Source organism: Piliocolobus tephrosceles, chromosome 10 (genome assembly GCF_002776525.5).
Source record: "Piliocolobus tephrosceles isolate RC106 chromosome 10, ASM277652v3, whole genome shotgun sequence".
NCBI classification, from domain to species: domain Eukaryota; kingdom Metazoa; phylum Chordata; class Mammalia; order Primates; family Cercopithecidae; genus Piliocolobus; species Piliocolobus tephrosceles.
Window position 1 is genome coordinate 43,732,906 of NC_045443.1, and position 26,935 is coordinate 43,759,840.

General features: G+C 38.4%; 2 long non-coding RNA genes across 2 annotated transcripts in view; both read left to right on the top strand.

Moving 5' to 3' along the window:
* Nucleotides 1–21,161, top strand: part of LOC111555281 — a 220,675-nt gene extending 199,514 nt beyond the window's left edge. The window contains exons 12-13 of the long non-coding RNA XR_002735480.2: nt 15,356–15,512; nt 16,720–21,161. This is a non-coding gene — a long non-coding RNA (uncharacterized LOC111555281). The remainder of the gene's footprint in view (nt 1–15,355; nt 15,513–16,719) is intronic.
* LOC111555282 overlaps nt 1–26,935 on the top strand; it is a 481,645-nt gene that overhangs the window by 280,856 nt on the left and 173,854 nt on the right. The window lies entirely within an intron of this gene.

The following is a 26,935-nucleotide window of genomic DNA, read 5'->3' on the forward strand; positions in this document are numbered from 1 at the left end:
AGTGAGATTATGTGTCTTATTCAAACTAATTCTTTAATTAATTCATTCAACACATATTTATTGTGTGTCTTTCATGCACCAGGTAGTGTTGTTCTACATGTTGGGGTTACAGCAGTGAGCAAAACAAACAGTCACTGCTTTCATGGACTTTTAGTCTAGTGGGAAGGCGGATATTTAATAAAAATTAAACAAAGAAATATATAAAAGGTCAGGTAATGCTAAATGTCAAAGAAAACATAATCAAGCAAGGTGAGGGCTAAAGGGTGATGAAGGGGAGTCCTTTCTTAGAAGCAATGTTCAGTAAAGGCGACATTTGAGCACAGTCCCAAATGAGGAAAGGGAGTGAACTGCATGGATATCTGGGGAAAGAGCATTGCAGGCAGAGAGAACAGTAAGTGCAAAGGCCCTGAGATGGATTCCTACTTAAAGACCAAGGTGGCCAGAATACAAAGATGGAGGGCAAGAGGGGCAGGGAAATGACATCTGAGAGCAGGGAGTGGAGGAGGCACATCCCACAGGGCCCGGTGGGTGTGGTAAGGGCTCTGAGCTTTTAGGCCCTGGAGGGTTTTGAGTTGAGAACAGACATGATCTGATTTATGTTTTAGAAGGATGACACAAGAGCCGAGATCATACTCAAGTCCAGGTCTCTTTAAGGTAGAGCCCATAAGTCTTCCCACTGTCACATGAAATACCGTATACTGGCAGCTGAAACTAAAGAGCAGATCTGGGAAATTTTTAGAAAATCTATATATTCATAATATTACCAAGATTGATGCTTTCAATCAGAATTTAGTAAACACAAAGTAATGAAAATTATGCTCACACCTTCTTTAATCTCTCCGAAGGAGAAATGACAACATTTCGATACTTTAACATCCTTAACATATTTTAACACATCTTCACCAACTTCCATGACTAAAATAAACTAGGGAAAATAAAACAATGTGCTCCTTGCTGAGAAATCACACACCTCTGGCTTAGGATTTAAGTGAGTGGAGAAAGAAGCTGCCCTCTGAGATCATTTTGTCTGTTCTTGGACTGTGGCATGCCTTTTGCACATTACGGGTCAAGCTGTGTTTGTTTCTAGCCAAGGCTTATCAATTTATACTCTCCTTTATGAAATTTAACAAACAGTATTTTTGAATATTTTGAAATGTGCAAAATTTAAAATGATTCTATACTTGTGAAGAAAGAAGTTTGATATTGGTCCTTAAAGTTGAGACTATTCTTCTCTTTTCATTCCTGACTTGATTTGATCAGTATTTTTCTTTCATGTAAGGCAGTAAAGTTCATCAAGTTGAACTGAGTTCAGAATTCCATTATTGTAACTGAATGATTATGTTGCAGATATTCTCCGATGGTAATAATAATAGCTGCTGTGGATTGAGAATCACTTTAGGGCTAGACGCTTTCCATATACTACCTCAAATCTATCCACACTCCTGCAAGTGCATGCAGTTATTCCCATTTTACAGGAAACTGAGGGTCAGAGGGGTTAATTGATTAGTCCACATCTACTCAGTCAACAAATAGCAGAACCATTATTTGGACCCTGTCTGGTGTCACAGCTGGTTAGCTTTTTTATTCACACACGTTATGGCTGTGATTCATGGAGAATTTCCACTAATTAGGATGATATAATGGAGTTGCGATATCTGGTGTGCACTCACATTCTGCTACTTTTAAATTCTTGTCTTAGAATAAGGAATCATAGATTTCAGGATTGGGAGAGACTTTATAGGTCATGTAGCCTAAACTCCTTGTTGATTCCTGCAAAAACCTTGTCAAGCAATTTTTTTCCAGCTATGCTTGTGCACCTCTAGTGATGTGGAAAGCCTAAGGCAACACTTCCATTATTAGGCCGTTTGAAAATTACAAAGTTCCTCTTCACACTGAGTCAGCATCAGTCTCCCTTTTAGCTTTTGAAGACACATAGAACAGAGGCAGCCATGTAATTGGAAGACAGTAATCATACTCCCATTTCAACTTCCATAATAGAGTTCCTTATTTACTTGATTTTTCCCTCAGAGAATATAGTTTGAGGTCAGGTTTCCATTCTAGTTAATTTCTTCTGCACACTTTTGAATTTGTCTCTCTTTTTTAAAGAGAAGCATTCAGAACCTAAGACTTTTTTGTTTTGTTTTTGATTGGGGTCAGACCATATGTCTGCCTTTGAGTGTCAGATCATGTTACTACTGACTCATGGTGAGGTTACCACTGACTCAAGCCCTGCTGTTTACCCACATTACTGCTAATAAAATATGCTTCCTCATCCTGGGCTCATACAGTTTTTATCGCTTGTCAGCATTTATCTTTATTAATAAATATGCTTAGAAAGATTAAATCCCTTGCTCAAGATTTGCAAGTTATTTTGAATCCTAATGTCAAGGCAACATCTCTACTTACAATCACTTTGCTTCATGAGCACATTTTTATTTCTTTTGCATGATGTCATGTATTTTCATTATGCAAATGATGTTTTGTAGCACAAGTAGACATTTCTGTATGTGTTATTTTAAACATTGGGTGCTGGGCTTAATACTTGGGTGACGAAAGAATCTGTATAACAAACCCCTGTGACATGAGTTTGCTTATGTAACAAACCTTCACATGTACCTCTGAACCTGAAATAAAAGTTAAAAAAACGGATATGTTAGTCTATCTTCACAGTGGATAGGCTGAAGATACAGGCCTATAGACACCCTCTGATTCGTGGCAGATTGGTTTGCAGCAGTTTGTTACCTTGATCTTGGCTTGCAGCAAAACGTTGAATGTGGAGGAACCCGGGATCTCAGAGGAGATGTCAAGTTCTTACGAGCCTGGCCAATGTCCCATCCCATTGTGAATTTTTTTTTTTCCAATTTTTCAACTATTTGGAACAAGGATGGAAATGGAGGTTTGCACAAAATGATGAAGTTCTTTTAGTACCTGTATTGTGACTTAATACCAAGACAGAAATCCTGAAAAGGGCATACTGAGAATAGATACACAAATTAGCTAAAACTGAGGCTTACCCATTGACAAATGTAGTAATTTCTGAGGCTCCAGGACAGACAAATGTTACTGACCTTTGTTCCAACGGATTCTTTTTTCCAAAATCTGGAATAAACTTTTCTTCTTCTCCTTCTCCTTCTTTTTTAATTTGAGACAAGGTCTTGGTCTGTCAGCCAGGCTGGAGTGCAGTGGCATGATCATAGCTCACTGCAGCCTCAAACCCCTGGGCTCAAGAGATCCTCCCACCTCAGCCTCTGGAGAGGCTGGGACTAAAGGTGCAAGCCACCATGCCCAGCTATTTTTTTTGGTAGAGACAAGTCTCACTAAGTTGCCCAGGCTGGTCTCAAATTCCTAGCCTCAAGCAATCCTCTTGCCTCAGCCTCCCAAAGTGCTGGGATTACAGGCACTTTGAATCACTGCACTGGGCCCTGTAATAGACTTTCATAACACCTTTATTTCATACTCAGGAAAGGAATATATCGCAAAAAAAAATATTGAATAGGGAGATGTTTTCTGTGTGCTTTATTATTACCAGCAACACTTATATATACATGTCTAGAGTAAAAGTCCAATAAAATTGTGCAAGTTTACCATTTTTTAATCTAGATATCAGCTTAAATATTGTCTAAAAATATTTTAAAATTGAAAATTTCTGAGGATTAAGAAGAAGGAATTTGGTAAATGTTGACAGTATATGAATTAAGCTAAGGAAAGAAATTCTGTAGGTTAAAAACCTAATAGCTTGTAGGCAGGAACTTAGATTTAGAAAGTGAAATATTGTTGGCAAAAATCACAGTATAAAAGATATCTTCAAATTTATCCAATTAAGCTACTATTTAAAAACGTGGTTGTCCATTAGAAATAATACTAAAGATCAGATGAGAAGGAGAAAAAAGTTGTTTTCATTATATGTCCTTGTATGTTATTTGCTTTTTAAAAAACAACTATGTGTACATATGATGAAAGTGTATGTAACAATGAAAATATCTTTAGACTAAATATAAATAGAAAATAATTAATGAAAACGGAAAAGTTTATCTATTAAATTTATAATGGGTTTTTGAGCATTCCAAAAGTGACTCTACTAAGAACTACAAAGATGTGTGTTTCTATTGTTTTATTTCTATGCCATTACCACACAGTTTTCATTACTCTTGCCTTGTAAGTGAATATTTTAGTGAAATATTATATGATAATAGAAGTCCCCTTATTATTATTATTTTTTAAATCTAGTTTATTTTTCCTGTTTCTTTTTTCAGATGAAATTTGTAATTATTTATATCAACTTTAAAGACAGTCTTTATTAGGAAATTGAGTGGAATATCATTGAACACTTAAATTTTAATAATTTTAATCTGAAAGTATTGACAACTCCAGAATATAATGTCTTCTCATCAAATTAAATGGAATTTGTTTATAATTCTTATTTATTTCATGTCTTCAGATAATGTTTTGAAGTTTGCTTCAAAAAATAGTTACACATTCCTGTTGCGCTAATTGCTGTGTAAGTTAGGTTTTGTGTCTATGATTAAAATAATCTTTTCTATTATATTTTCTGGGTTTTGTTCATATATAAAAAAGAACTTTAATAAATGATCACCTTTATATATTTCCATTGTAATTTCTCTTGGGTTTTCTAGTCTAATAACCTACTGGTAACTATAATTTGGTCTACCTTTTAATCATATTTCACAATCTTTTATTTGCAATTCAGTTTGAAAATGGAAAGTTTGTAAGTTTGGCACCAAAAGCTGACTTGAGTGGATGTGAGGCTGTTTACAGTCATAACGATTCAACTTTGTGTGAACACTCATACATTTTAATCTAGAAGTATCACTGATTACAGAACACTGCCCCGGTTTCTGTTGTTACGAGATAGATAGTAAATTAACATTTCTAAAATCGGAAAACTTGTGAATTCTGAAATACTTCCAATCCCAGAGACAAATAAGGAATGTAGACTATACTTATACACCTTTTTTAAACTTTTCTTATTGAGCTAGCTAGAATTTTTTTCAGAGTTGGATAAGTGATAAGTGATTTTTATTCTTTTTTACTTTAATGAGATGTAATAATCTAATGTCTTAGAGTTAAGTATGATTGACTAAAATCTAAATAGACATTCTTTATCATGATAAAAAAGAATACCTTTTTAAAATAATGTGAATTTTTCTAATTTTCCAACTATTTGGTACAAATATAGAAATGGAGCTTTGCACAAAACGAGGGAGTTCCTTTAGTACCCAAATTATGACTTAACACCAAAACAGAAAATTCTGAAAAGGGCCTACTGAGAATAGACACACACATTACCTAAAACTGAGGTTTAACCATTGACAAGTATAGCAATTTCTGAGTCCCCAGGGTAGGCAAATGTTAGTGATCTTTGTTTCAATTGATTTTTTCAAAAATCTGGAATAGAGTTTTCTTTTCTTCTTCTTTTTAATTTGAGACCCGGTCTTGTTCTGTCACCCAGGTTTTGTTTGCTGAAATACATTTTTGTTTCAAATATATACTCTGTGTTGCTGAGATGATCATATTGTTTTCTACTTTGGTTTTGCAGTTTGCATCATCTGTTCTGTGTTAGTTCGTTCTTGTATTCCTATATAGGAATACCTGAGACTGGGTAATTTATGAAGAAAAGTGTTTTATTTTGGCTAACCATCCTGCAGGGTGTACAAAAAGCATGGTGCCAGCATCTGCTTCTGGTGAGACCTTAGGAAGCTTCCAATCATGGCAGAAGGTGAAGGGGAAGCAGGCATATCACATGACAAGAGTTGGAGCAAGGGAGAGAGGGAGGAGGTGCCACACTCATTCAACAGCCCCATCTCTGTGAACTCAAAGAGTGAGAACTCACTCATTATCTCAAGGACAACACCAAGCCCTTCATAAGGAATCTGTTCTCATGAACCAAATACTTGCCACTAGACCTATCTCCAACATTGGAGGCAACATGTCAACATGAAATTGACAGGAGACAAATATCCAAACCATATCATTCCACATCTAGCCCCCTAAATCTCAAATTCTTTTCACATTACAAAATACAATCATAGTCCCCCAAAGTTTTAATTCATTCCAGCATTAACTCAAAAGTTCAAGTCCCAAGTCCAAAGTCTCATCTGGAGGTGTGTTCCTGCCACCTATGAGCCTGTAAGATCAAAAAGTTATTCACTTCCAAGATACAATAGAGGTACAGGTATTGGGGGGTAAACATTTTGATTCCAGAATGGAGAAATCAACCACAAGAAAGGGGTAACAGGCCCCAAGCAAGTCCGAAACCCAAGAAGGGAGTCATTAAATCTTAAAGCTCCAAAATAATTTCCTTTGGCTCCATTGAGGCACACTGGGACAAAGGGTGGCCTCCTAAGGCCTTGGACAATCTGTCTCTATGGTTTTGCAGGGTGCAACCCCAGTGGCTGCTCTCAAAGGCTGGAGTTGAGTTTCTGTGGCTTTTCCAGGTTCAGGATTGAAACTTCTGGAGGGTCTACCATTTTGAGGTCTGGAAGGCAGTGGCCCTCTTCCCACAGCTCTACTAGGAAGTGCCCCAGTGAGGACTCTTGTGGGAGCTCAAACCCCAAATTTACCATCAGCACTGGCCCAGTAGAGTATCTCTGGGGACTCCACCCTCTAGCAAGCTTCTGCCTGGGCACCCAGTGTTTTTATATATCCTTTGAAATCTAGATGGAAGATGCTGAGTCTCCTTCACTCTTGCATTCTATGCACCTTCAGGCTTAGCACCACATGGAAGCCACCAAGACTTATGACTTGCATCCTCCTGAAGAGTCCTCAAACTGTACCTGAGGCCCTTTGAGCTACAGCTGTAGCCGGGAGCTGGGATGCAAGGAGGAGTGTCCTGAGGCTGCAAGGGCGGCAGAGTCGTGGGTGTGGCCCCCAAAAACATTCTTTCCCCTAGGCCTCTGGACCTGCAATGGGAGGAACTGCCTAAAAGATCTCTGAAATGCCTTTGAGGCCCTTTCCCATTGTCTTGGATATTAACACTTGGGTCCCTTTTAGTCATGCTAATATCTCTAGCAAGTGGTTGCTCTGCAGCCTTTCTGGATTCTTTCTCCAACAAAATGCCAGACTGTTGCAAATTTTCTACACTTTTACTCCCTGCTTCCCTTTTAAATGTAAGTTCCAACTTTAAGTCTTGTTTTCGTTCCTGCATCTAAACATAGGTAGTTAGAAGCAGCCATGCCACATGTTGAATGCTTTGCTTCTTATACATTTCTTCTGCCAGATACCCTAAGTCATCACTCTTAAGTTCAGACTTCCACATATCCCTAGGATGAGAAAATGATGCAGCTAAGTTCTTTGCTGAGGCATAACACAGGTAACCTTTACTCCAGTTTACACTATATTCCTCATTTTCATCAGCGATCTTGTCAGCCTGGATTTCACTGTTCATATCTCTATCAACATTTTGGTCACAATTTAAAACTTTTGGTCACAATTTAAAACTTTTTGAATTGAAGTAGAACATATATATTTTAAAATGCAGAAATCAAAGTATATTACTTAATAATTAAATCAAATATATCCACGTAACCACCTAGGTCAAGAAATAGAATATTACCAGCAGCTCAAGAATCTCCCATACAGACACATACAAGCACTCTACCAATGAAAATATTCATTATAGATAATTCTCCTCAAAGGTATCCTGATTTCTAACACCATAGACTATTTTTCTGTTTTTTGAAATTTTTATAAATAGAAGTATACAATGTATAATACATAATTTTTTTTTGGTCTGGAATCCATTGCCTAAAATTGTATTTTTAAGATTCAAGTGTGCTGGTGTGACATTGTTTGGCTCTGTGTACCCACCCAAATCTCATCTTGAACTGTAATCCCCATGCGTTGAGGGAGAGACCTTTAATCCCCACATGTCGAGGCAGGGAGGTGATTGGATCAATGGGGGTGGTTTTCCCCATTCTGTTCTCATGATAGTGAATTAGTTCTCATGAGATCTGATGGTTTTATAAATGTTTGGAAGTTTCTCCTTCACTCTTTTGTCCCTCCTGATGCCTTGTGAAGAAGGTCCTGCTTCCCCTTCACCTTCCACCATGATTGTAAGTTTCTGGAGTCCTCCCCAGTCATGTGGAGCTGTGAGTCAATTAAACCTCTTTCCTTTATAAATTTCCCAGTCTCGGGTATTTCTTTAAAGCACTGTGAAAATGAACTAATACAGTGCGTGCAGCTAGAGATTTTTCATATTAATGTATAGTATCCAATTGTGTGATTAGAACACAATTTATTTATTCATGCTAATATTGATGGATTTTTCCAATTTCATGATATATCATCAAAAGTATAATCACATTATTGGTCTTTTTGAGAACGAACTTTTAGATTTGTTAATATACTACTGGCTTTATGCTAGCTAATTAAGATATGCTTTTATCTTTATTAATTCATTTGTCCTTCTTCTTGGCACTTTTCTTTCCTAAGTTTAAGTTGAACACTTAGTTTATTTAGCTTAATTTGGTGAAGATGTGTTTGCTTGTCCCAGATTTTTCATGAGATGAGATTTTTCATGAGATGGAATCTAAATGTGTTAGGAGGCAAAACTTGGGTATATTTTTCTGAACACAATTAAATTGCTTTTAAATGTTAGTTTATGGTGTTGTGAGTTTTGGTTTTTTTCTTTGTACTTATTTTAGTGGGAAGTTGTACTAAGCTCCATAATTGCTGTCCACCAAATTCTGTATGAAGCTGGAAGTCTGTACTATGGAAAATCTGCTAATTGTATCCATGCTCCCATCCACCCATCCATCTACCCACGCATCCATAATTATTATATGTGAAATACACCACGAGGTGCTAGAAAAATTTAGGTGAACAGATAGAAAGGTTTTCTTAAGGACAAGAGGGAGCTGCAATTAAACAGGGACTGACAGGATCAATTTGCATTTTAGAAAGGCAATTCTGATGGCAATATGGAGAACAAATTGTAATTAAGCAAATTAAGAATGTAGGAGCAGGTCTTCAGAAGAGTGGATGACCTTCAGGTGCTCACTGCTCATGAGGAGCTGGTGAGATGTGGCAGTGTTGCCCTGGAGGGAACATTTTTTACTATATAAAGTCTTCACCATGCACCAGATCTGTTTTTGTTTTTTTGTTTTTGTTTTTGTTTTTGTTTGGCACAAAAATAAGAAACTATGCCCTTAAAGAAGATAAAGTCTCTAATTGTTTCTTCTTAAAAGTTTCTTATCCTAATGTCTAATAGGAATCATTAGAAATTAATATTTTTCTAACTAGAGGCAGGTGATAATGTCTCAAAATTTCCAGAGCTGTTTTAAATGAAATCTTAGCATTAATCTATTTCTTTTCCTATGACGTTTTAAACACTCATGTAGCATTCCTAACACCTTTCCAGAATCCAAATTATATTTTATAGGAAGTAAAAAAGTCTTTGAGCCAGGCTGTTCATCCAAAGCATTAAGAGTTTCAGCTAGATAATTAGAGACCAGTTAAAAAAATGTGAATATGAAGTAGCAGAGCTAATTCTAATGAGTCACCTAGGACGATTAATCTTATTAGTTTAATGTTCTGTCATTTACTTAATATTTTAAAAAATTATTGGAAATAAAGACACCATCACATGATGACTAATCGAAGCTGGAGCATTTGAAAGTGATTTGAGAGGGAAAGTGAGAGGTACCTCCTGGTGAATACACGAGCTTAAGGAGCAATGTGGTATTCGGGTTTCTGAACCTGCAGGTTCTACAGCCTTGTGCTTATACCCTGACTTATGAAGGAAAGGAGGCTGGCACAGGTAAAGAAAATACCAGAAATGTCATAAAAGAGGATTTGGTAATTCAGCAAAGCTCTGAGTCAGTAACTGCCATAGGTCTGGCATGGCAATTGCAGGCCATGGACTATGAAAACAGCCTCGTTTGAAATGAAATTTTAAAGTGGAGGTCTTAGTCCACTAAATAGCATTTTTAGAGAATTGACCACAATGCCCGAAAAAGGTTACAATTCATCAACCTAAGTCACCTATTTATGGTTTGGTGGTGATGCTTTTCTCTACTCACTCTCTAAGGTTAGTTAAGATGTTGTTAGATTGTTTTCTCACTCTAATTTAGAAGAGAATGATGGTCCCTGGCTGGACAGACACAAGGATATCTCTATAGGGTGGTGAGGGGTGAGGGATGAGGGCAGACTGGGGATGTGGGAACTGGAGGGAAAGATGGGAAGAGGAAAATAGCATGTGAAATTAAACACATCTAAAGTTTTTGGCTTTCCTTAGGTGACATTTATCAAAACAAATACATCGTTAAATGGTATTTAGTTGAGCAAGTACAGTAACTGAAAAAAGTAAATGAAGTATGAGTCTACTCCTATATAATCAGAGCTCTAAATTCTTATTTTACTTTTTCTTCAATATGTCTCAATAAGAATTATATCAGAGATGAATTCTTTATAAAGAATGAAGAAATTCTGGAATCAAGATAAAAGCATTGGCAAGTACAGTTGAAAGCAAAGGGTGAATACTGGAATTTTCAAAAAAATTTCTAACGCTCCAGCAAGGGGTTTTTAATTTATTTTTTAAACCACTGAGTACCAATAGCTTCCAGGAGAGGGGGATAGAGAGTCAACTGATTTGACTGAAGCTCTGTTAGAAAATCCAGTTTTAAAAGTTAAACCAGCCTGGCGCCGTAGCTCATGCCTGTAATCCCAGCACTTTGGGAAGCCGAGGTTGGCGGATCGCTTGACCCCAGGAGTTTGAGACCAGCCCGGGCAACATGGCATTACTCCGTCTCTACAAAAATACAAAAAATTGGCCAGGCGTAGTTGCGCATGCCTGTGGTCTCAGAAACACCGGAGGCTGAGGTGGGAGGATCGGATAAACCCGGAAAGTCAAGGCTGCAGTGAGCTGAGATGGCGTTACTGCACTCCAGTCCAGGCACAGAGTGAGACCATCTCTCAAAAGAGTAAATAAATAAATAAGAAAGAAAGAAAGAAATTCTAGTCTCTCGGGGCAATATTTCAGAACAGCTCTCTTTCGTATATTTGCCATACCTAGCTCTTTCTTAATTTCTTTATTGACTTAATGACTTTGGTAGACATGTTTGTATAATTAATACTCTAACCCACTGAAATACATCGTGATCGACTGTCATTCCAGAACACTAAACTATATTAAATGTAAGGATGGTGCATGTAGCTTCACACTTCACATGCACAACTCAGTGAACACTGCTTCAATCATTCCTCCAAGCTTTTCATTATTTCAACCCAGAGTCTACATTCATCTAAGTCACTATATGCCTCTATTCAGAATCCATATTTAGTTCAGTAAGTAAATAACTGTATAAGTATGAGCAATTTCAAAACCACACAAGTGCTACTGTTTTATTCATTACAAGTCTTCATCACAAAATATTGCCCTCAGCAGAAATGAATGTCTTTACCTGAAAAGGAATCAGGAAAAAGAATTGTTTTAGCTTTGCCAAAAATGAGATAGAAACCTGTCTTATGACAGATAATCCTTAGATTATGAGATAAACTGCCTTCTTCATAATACTTCTCACACTTGTGACACTTTTGACTTTTTAATGTATTTCTAAGACAAAATGATGTCTTAGAAGGGTGTTTCTGAAATTTAATTGTTGATGAGAGCCAACTAGTGGAAATAACCAGCGCAAGCTCTTCTGCCATGTCCTAACTAACTGAAGATGGGATCATGATAGCTGTAGTATGAACTCTGCCCACTCCTAAACTCTAGTCATGCCTGGGCATGCCTCCTAAGCTTTGTAATGGCTTGCAGAAGCCTGTTTCTAGGAGGCTGAGGAGATTCCTGGAAGAGAGGCAAAGAAGATAGATCCAGTCACAAATGGTAGATTGGTCTGAAATAAGGACTAACTTTTTGATTTACGATGAGAAACTAGAAGAAGGTACAATGAGTCGGCTTTTACACAGAAAGCATTGAGTGAGAGGGTCTAAGCAAACACCAAGCAAATTGGATGATGTCACCTCTCTAGCAACTCAGCAAGAGCAACAGTAGCTGCCCAGTCCTGATGCTTCCGTCTGTCCCGGAAAATAGCCATTAGATCCTCTCTATTCAGGAGCCAGGCATCTGTAGGCTAGGCCACCCTAGCCCGAGGAACCTGCCAGGACTTGAAATCTCTAGAAACAAAAGGCAGTTGTTTTTATACATTAAACACAATATCCAAATCAATAATTGCTGGTTTAAAGTCAAGTGCCCCAATCAGCTGTATATTTAAGGATATTCGTACAACAAATTTAGGTGACAGTTTGGTGACTCAAAGAAAGATTTTGTTACCACATTCCAAAGGGGCCTTTTTCCAAAGGCTGTATTGAGACCAAAGGGAGAGGCAGTTTTTGTGATCTCACTGAGTGTATTGTTGCAATTTATCTCCAAGCCCAGCCTCCACAACATGAATACTTCAATACTGTTGTGAGGAGAGAACAAAGTAAAGACTGGAAGGGCTATTTCTCTAAATTTAAGACATTAGTGCACCAGCAGCTTGGCCTGAATAGTTCTTTAACAGATTATGACCCCCAAAGGAGGCAAGTGGATTATCTGCCTCCTTTCCAAGAGAACATTGTAAAATGCAGCTATTTCCTCTCTGCTGGGAGAGAGAAGTACCCATTGAGCATGGTGTTGGCTGGAAGATGTGCTGGTAGAAAAGACAGGAGGGGGCAGTAGCAGACACCAGGAGTGGATTTGTTACTAAGTATAGGTGAGCCATCTACTGGAGGTGCCCAGAAATATTTGTGTGGTGGTGGGGATTTTGTAGGAGCCTGGAACTTCTACATTAGCAGTTGAGTCTATGAAACATGAATTACAACTGCGTCTTAACCCCAAACGTGTGTATAAACTGGGAAGACAGGTTTCAGCTAGGTATTATAGGAAAGTAATTCTGGTGCTTACGGTCAGTGAAGGTGAATTAACATTCGGAGCGCTTGAGGTTCCTCTTGATGTCTTTGGCAAAAACTGCCTGGATCATACTTGACTTTAGACATTACAATGCAGAGGTGTTCGGGGCGGGGGCGGGGGGATTACTAATTGTCTATTATATGTTCGGCACTACCTGGATGCTATAGAGGATGGAAGAGAAATATGACTATTCCTGTTGTTAGGGTGTCATGGTCTGGTGGGGGAGATAACACAAGTACACAGGCAACTTAGAAACAAAGTAAAAGTGGGAGTTAGGAAGATGCAGATATTTGGTTCATTCTCATAACTGTAATTGCAATTAGCCCATGTTGGTGGACCTAAGCTGAATAATTCCCCTGGGCTAACCAGAAATTTTAAAAACCACAGCAGATATGCAGCTCTCATTTAATCCATCTTCTAAATTCCTTCTTTCTTTGCTTGGATTTTATGCTTAACTGTTACTCTGCGTAATCGCTGTACAAGTTAAGACTTGCAGAGCTTAGTACTACTATTGCTTACATTGACTCAGCTTCGCATTTACATGGCCGGTGCTTCAACATTTCTTTATGATTATGCCAACTTCCTAATTTCACTGCCATCCACATCCTTTTGTTGGATACATTAAATTTATAAACAATAACTTTTATATTATATACCATCAAATCTAAGAAACCATTGATAGTAAAATGTACCATTATTTTATGTACTACTAAGAAAAAAACCTGTCACTATACTTCCATCTCACTCAGAATTTTAAATTGATACTTTAATTAAAGGAGATCTCTAAGGCTTACTTATACAGAGAATTTTATCATATATTCTCCTTGTGCATAATAAAAATAAACATGCAAGCAAAATAAATTGCTTAAGATATTCCTAAAACTTCACATTCAGAGTCTAACTCTTCCAAGTCACTTTTTAACAAAGACTTGTTGGTGCTTTTCCACATAATGCTTCCTCCGTGCATCAGAAATATTGATGATGTATCATTACTTCTTTTAAAACTTTTTATTAAAGAAAGAATGCATATTACATGGATGTACAGCTGAATCAGTTATCTCAAGGTAAACATCCATTAAACCACCACCCACTCAAGAAAGACAACATCATGAAATATCCAAGGATCCCCCTGTGCTTCTTCTCAGGCACTATCCTTGTGGCTCTACTGCCACTGCTGTTAGTATGTCATCATAGATTAATATATAGAATAGATTGCTTCTTTGTGTCATTTACATACATGGAATCATTCAGTATCATTCCTTTGTGTCTGACATTTTTTGCTTGACATTAGGTTATGAGTTATATTCTTGTTGTATGTAGCTTGGTTCATTCATTCTTATTGCTATAAAAGACTTTATTATATGAATATACATAATTTTATTTCTCCATTTTCCAGGTGATAGACAATTGAGTTGTTTCCACTTTATTTCATTACAGATGATTCCACAATGAATAATCTTTTGCACATCTCTTTGTGCACACATATATAGGTATTATTCAGGAGTGGAAATCCTGTGTATTTTCAGGTTTAGTAAATAATGTCAACAGTTTTCCAAAGTGGTTGTGTAGATTTCTTATTACAAGAGAGTATCAATTTAATTAAACAATCAAAATTCCTTCAAGTGTGTTATATCAAACATCAATGTCCTGTGAAAACAATCTTGTTATTATTATTGTTTGACTATTTGGATTTAAATAGACATCTAGGTACCTGTTAAAAGAATACTAAAATTGTGAAATATGAGAATCATCAGTAACTATTTTTAATTGATGACATATTCAGCTTGGGTTGATGAGTAACTGATCTACTGATGTTCTTGCACTAATATAAAAATAATGAGTAGGAATGGGTTAGGTATATACACACATGTACATACACACACAGGATGGTGTACAAGAAAGAGCTTGAAGTTAAAGAGGATGAAAATGATTAAAAGAAGCCTGATATCTAGCTTTTAGCCATAGGAAGTAAATTCCAAAGATGGCAAATTTTTAATTTTCCTCTTTAGATATATTTTATACACATAGTATGTTGCCTACTGAATCAAAATCCTAGGTCATTTCACTTTTGTATTGACTAACAATGAAGCTCAATCTAAAGACATCTCTGTGGCAATAGTCACTACTCCCAAAGCAATGTGTGTGCTGAGGAATGGGGCTGTGGGAGCCTCAGAGGAGGAATTGGAATGATAGAAATAATGTCTAGAGCTGTCATTCTCTAAGGTGTCCCTTCTGCATGGTGAAAATAATTTGCAAAATGATGGTTTAAGAGATGGCAACAGTGCTTATCAGAATGTCTTTATTTGACACTGAGGGAAGGAGTTTGCTTTTGCCAACTGAATAATTGCTAATGATTTTTATTTTAAGTGTATTATACTTACAGACTCTCTCTTTTCTTCCCCACCCTGCTCATAATTTTGAAATGCTTTTGGTCCTGTGGGTGAGATTATTGAAGAAACATTCACAAGAGATCTGGGCATTTGAAGGAGGAAGGCGGCTGAACCTGCAGGATGATCCATTAACAACTTGAAAAATACCCACCATCCAGGACAGAGAGGATGTTACCGGAATAATAGGCATCAGATGTTCTCTGTAGTTAAAGGTATTTCCTGTGAGAAAAAAATAGAAGCCTAGGAGTTTTGGAAGGATCCTCCCTAAAGGGGTGTAAAACTTTTCCTTGCAAGTTGGAAATAGAATGGATAAAGCAATTTGTTCAAGAAATGGGTCTAAATGCCCTTTCATTTCTCTGCGCCTTATTTTCCTCAAGCAATCAGTACTATAAGCAGGTGGAAAGAGCACGCATGTCTTTTGCTAGTCATGAGAATTTAAGGTGGTATAATGTCACATGGACTCCTTGAAATTAAGGACCATATCCAAAGTTGTTTTTTTTTTTTTTCTTTTTTCTGTGTCTCTTACAAATCTGGCATATAAGAGACATTTAATAAATGAGTTCTGAATATACTGTTTTTAATTGATATTTATTCCTAACTTTCTCATAATTCTTTTCTAGGGTATCAGTGTACCCTAGTATAGCTAGCCAATTTCATTGCCTTGTATATATTATTTTCTACACAGTTTCCAAAGAATCAAATGCCTGAATCATTGCAGTGGTGAAAGCTTCCCCCCAAAGTCACAAACAGTAAAATTTTTAGCAGCTGAGCTATCATTTTGTGCCAGGGAATATATGAACCTCACATATGGCAAGATGGCCTTTTCTTGTTCTTCTTAGTCCTGTGAGGTTTTTTCTTTTTTTCTTTTCAATCAGTATCTAGTAAAAAAATTACCTTGGAATCTAGATACTTTGAGTTCATGTAATATTTTTATTTCTATTCAGTTCCATCTTCTTTCTGCATTAATTATAATACAATGAAAACTAAATCAATAAGTTTAGTCTCCAGGCGATTAAGAAATTTAGCTCTAAGTAGAGCCTTTAGTAAACCTGAATCTTTAAGACCGCTGGACTTGTCAATCAATTTAGCTCAAGGGTCTGTTTGACAAATGTCAGAACCCTGGTGACCGTGGTGCATAGAATTATGTCCAAGCTCCACAAGTCCACCATGGGGCCATCATATTTTTGGCTGGGGTAGAGTTCTGAGACAGCTCAAGATGGAATCTCCAAAAAGTTCCCCAGCTTCTGGTCATCACTGAATGTTGTGCCAAAGCCAAAGCCAACTATTTTTATGCTGTAGTTGGCATGTAGAAGGAAGTTCTAGGGCTTCAGGTCCCTGTGGATGATTTTCTTTTGGTGGTGGTATTGTACAGCAGATCCAATTTGCCTAAACTTGCTTTGGGCCTCTTCTCCTTCATAGGCCATGTTCTAGGATATAGTCAAAAGACTCTCCACTGCTGTTGGACTCCAGGACTAAACACAAGGTGTCCATGGTGTTGATCACTTGAAAGAGCTTGATGACATTGGGATGATTTGGAGCCTTCATAATGCTGATCTCTCACTGTACATTCTGGAGGCTGGAGGATCTCTGCTGATCTTTCAGGATGACATTCACAGCCACCTGGGTCCCTGTGAGAATGTTCCAGCCCAACTTTACCTTGGTGAAGCTGCCTTGGTTATTTTCTTGAGGAGCTTGTAATCTCTAATAAGGGTCTTGTCATCAGCAGAGTTGGAAGCCAAACTGTGCCACAGAGGTCACTGGCAAGTGACCTCCTAGCTTCACTAACTACAAACTCTAACTAGGAATGCTAACTACAACACTAACTATACAAACTATGCCACCTACAAATACTAATGAACACTGTTAGAGTTGCTCTGCTATTTGTAGGTGACCTTTATGGCCATTTCCGTGCTGGTAATACTATGCTGGGCCAACTTCACTTTAGTTGTACCTGGGTGCTGGATGATGTCACCAGGAATCACCTCTCCCAACCCCTGGCTCTGCCTACTTCTCTGTGTTGGAGACATTCTCAAGTCTTGACTAGACGCTGATCCAGGGATCATCCGGACTGATGACACCTCTCTCCTCAAGGAGCTGACACTCTAGCAAGGGCACATAGGTAGATTGGGAAGACAGACTGAAATTGACAGTGGCTGTTGGGTAGAATAGAGACCCCTGAATGTAACAGATGTATTAGGAGAACATAGAGAACTCAAAAATGAGAATGGAGTCGTTGGACTTCCCAGAAAACAGGAGTCAGCATCTGGCAAGTCACCAGGAACCAAGTCTGCTGCATTTCTTCCACCATCCTTGGGCCACATCATCTCTCATCTGCTTCTGTCTACACATCACTACCTCCTCATATCTTAAAATCTGTTGGCTCTTCTCCATTTCCATTGCCCTGATCCTAGTCTTAAAGTAGTACCCTTTTATTCTTGCCCAGAAAACTGAAATGGCCTCCTCATTTTTCTCCCCAAATCCACTCACTCTTGCCTGTTTTCAATTTGTTTTCCTTCTCAATACTAACAGATTGGTAAAAAGTAGAAAATGTAGTCAATTGTTTTCCAGTGCCCCTACATGATAGACATCAAAACTTCGACCATGATGTGGAATGGGAATACTGCTCACTCCCTCAGTGCCTTTGGATATACTGCCCTCCTTGTCAGAGGGTCCTGCAGCCCTATTCTTGCCTTTCTCAGGCATGGCAAAGGGTTAGCAGATGACAAATGAGGGAAATGTGGGCACACTGTAAACACCAGCACTGTAAGGATCACTTCTTTTCTTACTGCTGTGACCAAGGTGATGTTCCAGATAAAGCCTGCTCAGTGAGCCTGAGTCCAAATCCAAGAGGATGCAGAGCAGAGCAATGGTGGCATATAGCGTGACAGATGAATTCCCTTGTTGACCCTTGCTATATGGAGTCACTTGTTACTTAGCATCACCTAGCCTGCCCTGATTGATGTATGTGGTCTATGAGCTCTTGCTTATTGCCCTATCTCTTGCTGAGGACTCTCTGGCTTTTCAGTAGTTCAGTAGTTATACATGTTGCTCTTCCCACCTTAGACATTTCTCTATGTTATTCTCTTTCGTTGGAAAGTTCTTTACACCATTTTGTTGTTGTTGTTGTTGCCTAATTCACATTTCTTTACCAGTGAGATCTCAGCTTAAATGTAACATTCTCAGGAAAGAATTATCTGGTCTGTGTACAAGGTACCTAGAATTCACTTTCTTTGTTATCATGTCTTTCACTAAACTATAATTTCCATGAAGACAGTGTATTAGTCTGTTTTCATGCTGCTGATAAAGACATATCTGAGACTGGGTAATTTACAAAAGAAAGAGGTTTAATGGACTTACAGATCCATGTGGCTGGGGAAGCCTCACAATCATGGTGGAAGGCAAGGAGGAGCAAGTCACATCTTACATGGATGGAAGCAGGCAAAGACAGAACTTGTACAGGGAAATGTCCCCTTATAGAACCATCAGATCTCATTGGACTTATTCACTATTACGAGAACAGCATGGGAAAAACCTGCCCCCATGATTCAATTACCTCCCACTGGGACCTTCCCACAATATGTGGGAAGTCAGGATGAGATTTGGATGGGGACACAGTCAAACCATATCAGACAGAGACCAGGTATTTAGCTCAAACTTCTTTGAGGCCCTGCTTCCTCCCCACTATGGGCCAGGTCCTGTGCTGAGGGCTGGAGGTAATGGGATGAGTCAGTCATGAGCCTTGCTTTCACAAATCTGTCCCATAAAAGGAAAGGCAGACATGCAAGCAGCAGGACTGGAATCCTCTGTGTGTTCTAACAGGTAATGAGGATAAGTGATGCTGGGCAAAGGGAAGGCAAGGGAGATGCCTTGAGGAGGGGTTGTCTAAGAGGGTTTAAAGAGGGAATTGGAATCATCCAGGTAGGGAGCTTACTGAGATGGCATGGAATGGGGGTGAGGGGTTGTAGAGCAAGGAGACAGGGTGGATAAAGTTTTCAAAGCTTCAAAGAAGATGAGCCTGGGAGCAGCAGGGACCAGAATGAACCTCTGGTATCTTTATTCTTGAGAATCCAAGCATTCTTGCTTCAGTGCCTTTGCAAGTAAAAAGTGGTAGGTGGTGTTTGCATACACTGTGAGAACCAGAACTCTATGTCCTGAACACCTAGAGGAGGGGTAATTACTTCACACTGGGGAGGAAGGCAGCTGGGGCAGGAGCAATGGGGAAGATTCTTTTCAACTGAGGCTACAAGGGAATGGAAGCTGGACTGACCAGGTTTGGGGAAGAGGAGTAGCTCAACAGCAAAGGTAGGAGGCCTGCCTCTGCAAAGGTAGTAGAAGGAATGCAGTCTGTTCTGCCTGCTTACCATAAGTGGGGGTTGGCTTCCTGGGGACCAGCTGGCTGGGTAAGATCATATCGCACAATGGGGCCATTTTCTGTAGGTCCCCCCGGATTAGAGAGTGATGATGAGCCCTGCCTCTCCTCTGTGCTAGTCACACTGTTTTCAAGTGCGGCAAAGTTCACCAGGATAGGGCTGCCAGGAGCTTGCCCACTCAACTGATTGGAATAGGGAGGCCTGGGCAAATGATAGCTAGACAGTGAGGGACTGGGCTGGCTGCAGGAGATGGGAAGCTGCAGAGGTGGGTGATGAAGAAGCTGAGGCTTCACGCTTCCAGGTGTCAGGGTCTCTGGCCTGGGCCGACTCCAATGCCAGTGGACTCCTTCCTGCGGGGCAGCTAGGTGCCTAACGTCTGCTGGCTGGGCTTCCAAACTCTCAGACTCTAACTGGATGGACTCTCTGGATCAGCAAGTGGGTGTCATTTGGTGTGCCATGGCTGATCCATCAACCCTGGCAACCTGCAGTGCCAAGCTGAGGAGTCCAAAGTTGTCTGTGTGCTCTGTGAGAAAAAGTGCTGTAATCTATTAGCCAGGTGTGCAGTAGGTGATGAAGGCGAGACCTATGATATGTGTGCCAGCCATTTGTCATCGCTGGTAGGGTTCACACCCTTATTTTGTGTATCGAGAAACTGAGGCTCAGAGGGAGGAATGTCTTCTTCCAGTCTGAGGTCCTTCTGCCTCCTGGTCTAGCCACCCCACAGCCCTCTGCGTTTCTATGATGATGCATAATGAAGACAGCACTGTGTTTACAGGGAATCCATGCACACTGGATGTGTCTGGACCGACATTGTATTCCTCCTCTTTGTTTTCTTTGCCTATACCTTCAAATATTTAATGTGTCTTATACATTATATTTGTGTGTTTTAAAGGATAATAAAGCATCTGTGAACCAACCATTCAGCTCCAGGGCTAGAACATTCCCAATAATTTGCATCCATGTGTTTGCCATTTGTCCTACCCCAGAGGTCACTGCAATCTGGAATTTTGTGTTTGTCATTCCCTTGCTCATAGAATTACTATATATATCCAAAATGTATATTATTTGGTGTTTGTCCAGCTTTATGAAAATGGTATGTGATATGTAAACTCCTAAGAATTGCATTTTTTTACTCAATATTTTGACGATTCTAAGCTTTATCCATGCTGACGTGTAGCTGTAGTTTATTTTTACTGGTATGAAAATGAATAATGTGACTATTTCACAGTTGGTTTTGCATTCTCTCAGTGGATATTTGAGTCATATCCATTTTTTTATGATTAACAATGTTGCTATGAGGAAATAAAGGCAAGTCACTTGGTGCAAATTACAAATAACTCCAGACCCCTTAAGGACAATACATACTTAAGAGAAGGAAAATGTAGTGCTTTTGTTGGAAGAGGCCCCCTGCTGGATTTGGTGATGACATACGTAGAAGTGAACTCCTATTTAGCAGGTCTGGGGGTGGCGCCTCACAGAATAGACACTGTTAAGGTTGTCTAACTACAGTACAGTCACCAGTTTTAAAACATTCCCCAGGTGATTCTGATTATGAGTAAAGTGTGGTTAACGTAGATGTATAATATAGATTTTCATATATTCCAAAATATTTTTGGTTAATATATGTATATAAGACACTACGTTAACACTGATATATGGGGAAAATTTTGCAAACTGAATTCAATAAGTACTTATTACATATCTACTCTGATAGGATGTTCAACAGGGAATGAGTTAGAGGATTCTGTGTCTTAAAATGTGATCCATTCACCACCGGCATCGTAATCACGTTTTGTTTTAATGCAGATTCATGAACTTTAGCCCAGACTCTCTGAATCCAGTATTCCTGTGGATGTGGCCTAGGAATGTTCACATTCAACAGGCATCCTGGAAGGCTCTTTTATAGATTAACGATTGAGAAGCCTTACTTCAGGACTTTTTTATTAAATGAGGTTTTAAAATATTTTATGGAAAGCAAAGGAGGAACTTCTTTCACATACGGAAGATGGGTAAGGATTCCCAGAAGGGTATGTGAGATTTTAAGAAATGAATGAAATTACTATGGAAAGAATGAAGTAAATTCTAGGAAGAGGGTGAAGCACGTACAAAAGTAAGGAAGCATAGTCCAGGAAGAGAGATTGGCTTTCTGTGGGGAAAGGTGAAAGACAGACAGAGAAGTAAATGCAAGAATGAAGAAAAAAGGAGCAGAGTAGGATGTCACAATGTTTGGTAAAATAGTGCTCATTGAAGGGATGAGGGCTGATTTACAGTCCTCATGTCAACCTCCTTCAAGTTCCCAACACTCTCATGCTCTTCTCTCACTATCCCAAATTTCCCTTCTAATTTCTTAATAGTGTCCATGGTCTGAATCTGCTCTGATTTCTTCCTTTTTAAAAAATTGTACCTAGGATGTCAGTGGAATGAATGGGTAAAAACCCCAGAAAATCTGTCCCTCTATAAAAGCAATGAGACCAAGAGGAAAAAATGGTCAAAGTCTACTTTTTCAGAACTCTGGGTATTAATCAAAGGCTTGCAACAGTCTGAAGACCTTTTCTCCACACCCCCCAAAACAATGACCAAATCTGAATAAGAACAGTAAGCTTTTTAATGTTGTAAATTGTCTTATTCCCATCCTTCTCTCCCCAGCTGGGAGGCTTGAAAAATCAACATCTCTGTAATCTCAGTTGGAAACCAGCAGCCTAGAGGGCAGTATCATTTGGAGCAGGCCAAAAGAACCATTCTCAGAAAATTGTCACTCTTTGACCAATCTGGAAGTTCCCTGGAAATGCGCACTCACAAGGCTTTTCTTTATTCGACCTGTCTCAGAACTCATTCTATGTGCACAGCTTTTTCCATGAGGGTGTCGGTTGAAAATAATGAACAGCAATTATGTTAGCATTGAAGCTATCTAAGTCCAATAACAGTTGGGAAAAACAAAAAGCTGACTAAAGTGATTAAAAGGGAAATTTGGGAAATAAGATGTCCATAGGGGAATTTGAAAAGTTCCAACATATTCTAGAAGGGTCATGCATGTGTCCAGGGCTGTGTGCATGCCCAGGAAAGACCTAAGAAGGCCCTAAGCTCTCTAGGCTCTCACCTGTGACTGACTTTGAGACTGTGCAAGCAAAAGGTGAAGACTAAGTCAAGGTTGTACGTTGCTTGCCTGATTATTGAAGGTGTGCTCAAACATGAACACAGATCCCCTTGTCAAAGGTTTATTGGTTGAAATAACTTAAGAAAATCTCTGTCCACATATGAGCTGACCACTAAACTGACTGAGCAGAAAATTCAGTGGCCACACATGACCAAAAACTAGATACTTCATTGACTTAAGTAAGGAAAGTCACTCAGCAATCAACAGTAGCAAAATCAGCAACAATAACAGCAACAACAAACCTTGGGGATTCCGATTTCTGAGGTGCCACATTATATTATTTAAAATATCCAGTTGAATACAAAAAGTTATAAGGTATACAACAAAACAAGGAAGTAGACCCATGCACAGTGGAAAAAAGCAATCAATTAAAACTATCCCTGAGGGAGTCCAGATGCTGGATTTACTACTCAAAGATTTTAAACTGGCTATTTAAAATATGTTCAGAGAACTAAGGAAACCATGTCTAAAGAATTGAAAGTATGACAATGAGGTCCCACTAAATAGAGAATGTCAACAATGAGATATAAGAAATAGAAAGTATGCAGATGAAAATAAAATAGCTCAAATGAAAAATTTACTAAAAGTGCTCAACAGATTTGAACTGACAGAAGAAATAATCAGTGAATTTGAAGCTAGATCATTTGAGGTCTTTCAGTTTGAGACAGAAAAAAAGAGTGATAAAGAATGAACAGTTTCAGAAACCTGTAGGGCACCACAAAGTGCATCAACATACCAATACTGAGTGTCATGCGCATCTGTGTGGAGAGACCACCAAACAGGCTTTGTGTGAGCAATAAAGCTTTTTAATTACCTGGGTACAGGCGGGCTGAGTATGAAAAGAGAGTCAGGGAGGGGAGATAAGGGTGGGGCCGTTTTATAGGATTTGGGTAGGTAAAGGAAAATTACAGTCAAAGGGGGGTTGTTCTCTGGCGGGCAGGAGTGACGGTCACAAGGTGCTCAATAGGGGAGCTTTTTGAGCCAGGATGAGCCAGGAAAAGGAATTTCACAAGATAATATCATCGCTTAAGGCAAGGACTGGCCATTTTCACTTCTTCTGTGGTGGAATGTCATCGGTTAAGGCGAGGCAGGGCATTTGCACTTCTTTTGTGATTCTTCAGGCCATCTGGGCGTATACGTGCAAGCCACAGGGAATGTGATGGCTTGGCTTGGACTCAGAGGCCTGACACTGAGAGTTCCAGAAAAGAAGAGAGGGAAGGGACAGAACATTTGGTAAAGAAACAGAGGACAGGCCAGGTGCAGTGACTCGTGCCTGTAATTCCAGCACTTTAGGAGGCTGAGGCGGGCAGATCACGAGGTCAGGAGATCAAGACCATCCTGGCTAACACGGTGAAACCCTGTCTCTACTAAAAACACACAAAAATTAGCAGGAGATGGTGGAACATGCCTGTAGTCCCAGCTACTCGGGAGGCTGAGGCAGGGGAATCGCTTGAACCAGGGAGGCAGAAGTTGCAGTGAGTCAAGATCGTGCTACTACACTCCAGCCTGAGTGACAGAGTGAGACTCTGTCTCACAAAAAAAAAAAAAAAAAAAAAAACAGCGGGCAGAACTTCCCAAATTTAATGAATAACGTTAATCAATACACCAAAGATGCTTAATAAACTTAAGTAGGATAAGAGAAGAGATCCACACCTAAACATATCATTTTGTGTTGAAAACTAAAAACAAAGAGAACCTTAAAGCAAGAGAAACAGCCTACCATGTAGATTAACAGTTGAGTTCTCATTAGAAACCATGGAGGCCAGAATAGGCATATTCAAAGTGATAAAAGAAAAAGTCTGTCAACCAGTGATTCTACAAACAACAAGATTATATGCCAAAAAAGAAGAAGAAATTGAGACTTTTCAAGACAAAAACAGAGAATTTGTTACTAGCAGACCTAACCTACAAGAAATGCTAATGGAATTACTTCAAGCTAAAATGAAAGGACACTCAACAGCAACTTAAATCTATTTGAAGAAATAAAGAGCACTGCTAAAGGTAAATAAAGAGCACTGTTAAAAGTAAATATATATGAAATTATAAATACTGTATTTAAAAGACAACCGTAGGAAACCACACCATAAATCTTAATTTCAGTAGCATACAAACACTTGCTTTCATAAAGCTCCATTCCCTCTCCCCATTTATGATATATTATCATACAAATTACATCTTTATACCTTATATGCCCATGAACAATGAACACAGATTTAACATTTTACAATGAAAACAAAACATACCAAAACTTACGGGACACAGCTAAAGCAGTGAGTAGAGGGACACGCACAACTTTAAATGCCTATACTATGAAAGTAAAAAGATCTCAAATTAACAACCTAATCTACCATCTCAAAAAACTGGAAAGAGAAATCTAAACTTAAAACAAGTAGAAGCAACAAAACAGCAATAAATGAAATATAAAATCAATAGAAAAATCAGCAAAACCAAAAGTTAGTGCTTTGGAAAGATTAACAAAATTGACAAACCTTTGGCTAGACTGACTTAGAAAAAAAGAGATATAACTCAAATTAATAAAAATTAGTAACAAAGCAGGGACATACTGACCTTACAGCAATAAAAAGGATTATATGGAAACAACTGTATGCAAATACATTAATTAACATTGATAAAATTGACAACTTCCTAGAATACAAACTGCTGGGACTAAGATAAATAGAAAATTGGAAAAAAAATATTAATTAAAGAGATTGAGATTGAATAGTAATAGAAAACCTTCCTACAAAGAAATGCCCAGGCCCAGATGCCTTCACTAGTTAATTCTACCAAATGTTTAAAGAAAATTAACATCAAACTTTCACAAACTCTTCCAAATAAGAGAGGAAGAGGGAACATTTTTCCATTAATTATATGAGGCCAATATTACCATGATATCAACACCTGACAAAGACATCCCAAGAAAACAACAGACCAATATCCCTTATGAATATAGATGCAAAAATCCTCGACCAAATACTAGCAAACCACATATAACAATGCATAAAAACAATAACATACCATCACCAAGTGAAACTGATCCCAGGAATGGAGGGTTGGGTCAACATGTGAAAATCAATAAATATAACACACAATATTAATAGAATAAAGAACAAAAGAAGATCATCTCAATACATGCAGAAAAAGTGTTAGACAATATTCAATATCCATTCATAGTAAAAACTGTCAACAAACTAGGAGTATACAGGAACTTTTTAATATAATATAAAGCATGTATGAAAACCCCACAGCTAACATACTTAATGGTAAAAGACTGAAAACTTTCTAAGATTAGGAAAAAGACAAGAATTTCTACTCATCACTTCTTCAACATCGTTCTGAACATTCTAGTCAGAGAAATTATATAAGAAAGAGAAATAGAGGCATCCTAATCTGGATGGATTAGAAAGCAAGGGATAAAATTATTTCTATTCACAGATGATATTGTCTTGTGTAAGTAACTTGCCAACAAATACCCAAGAAAATGATTGAAATAAATAAGTTCAGCAAAGTTGAAGAATACAAGATTAATATACAAACATCAATTGTATTTCTATGTAGTAATAGTGAGGAATCCAAAAATGAAACTAAGAGATTTCATTTATGATAACATTAAAAGAACCAGATACTTAAATTTAACAAAAGAATTGCAATACTTGTACAAAATAAAAAACTATAAAGTAGTGTTGAAAGACATTAAAGACCTAAGTAAACGGAAAGATAACCCATCTACATGGGTTGGATTATTGAATAGTGTCAGGATGACAATATTCCCCAAACTGACCTATAGATGCAATGTAAACTTTATCAAATTCCAGCTGTCTTGCTTTTTATGTAGAAATTGACAAGTTGTTTGTAAATTCTGTATGAAAATGCAAGGGACCAGGAATAGCCAAAACCATCTTTAAAAAGAATAGAGTTTTGAAGGCGCGGTGGCTCAAGCCTGTAATCCCAGCACTTTGGGAGGCCGAGACGGGAGGATCATGAGGTCAGGAGATCGAGACCATCCTGGCTAACACGGTGAAACCCCGTCTCTACTAAAAAATACAAAAAAAAAAAAAAACTAGCCAGGCGAGGTGGCGGGCGCCTATAGTCCCAGCTACTCGGGAGGCTG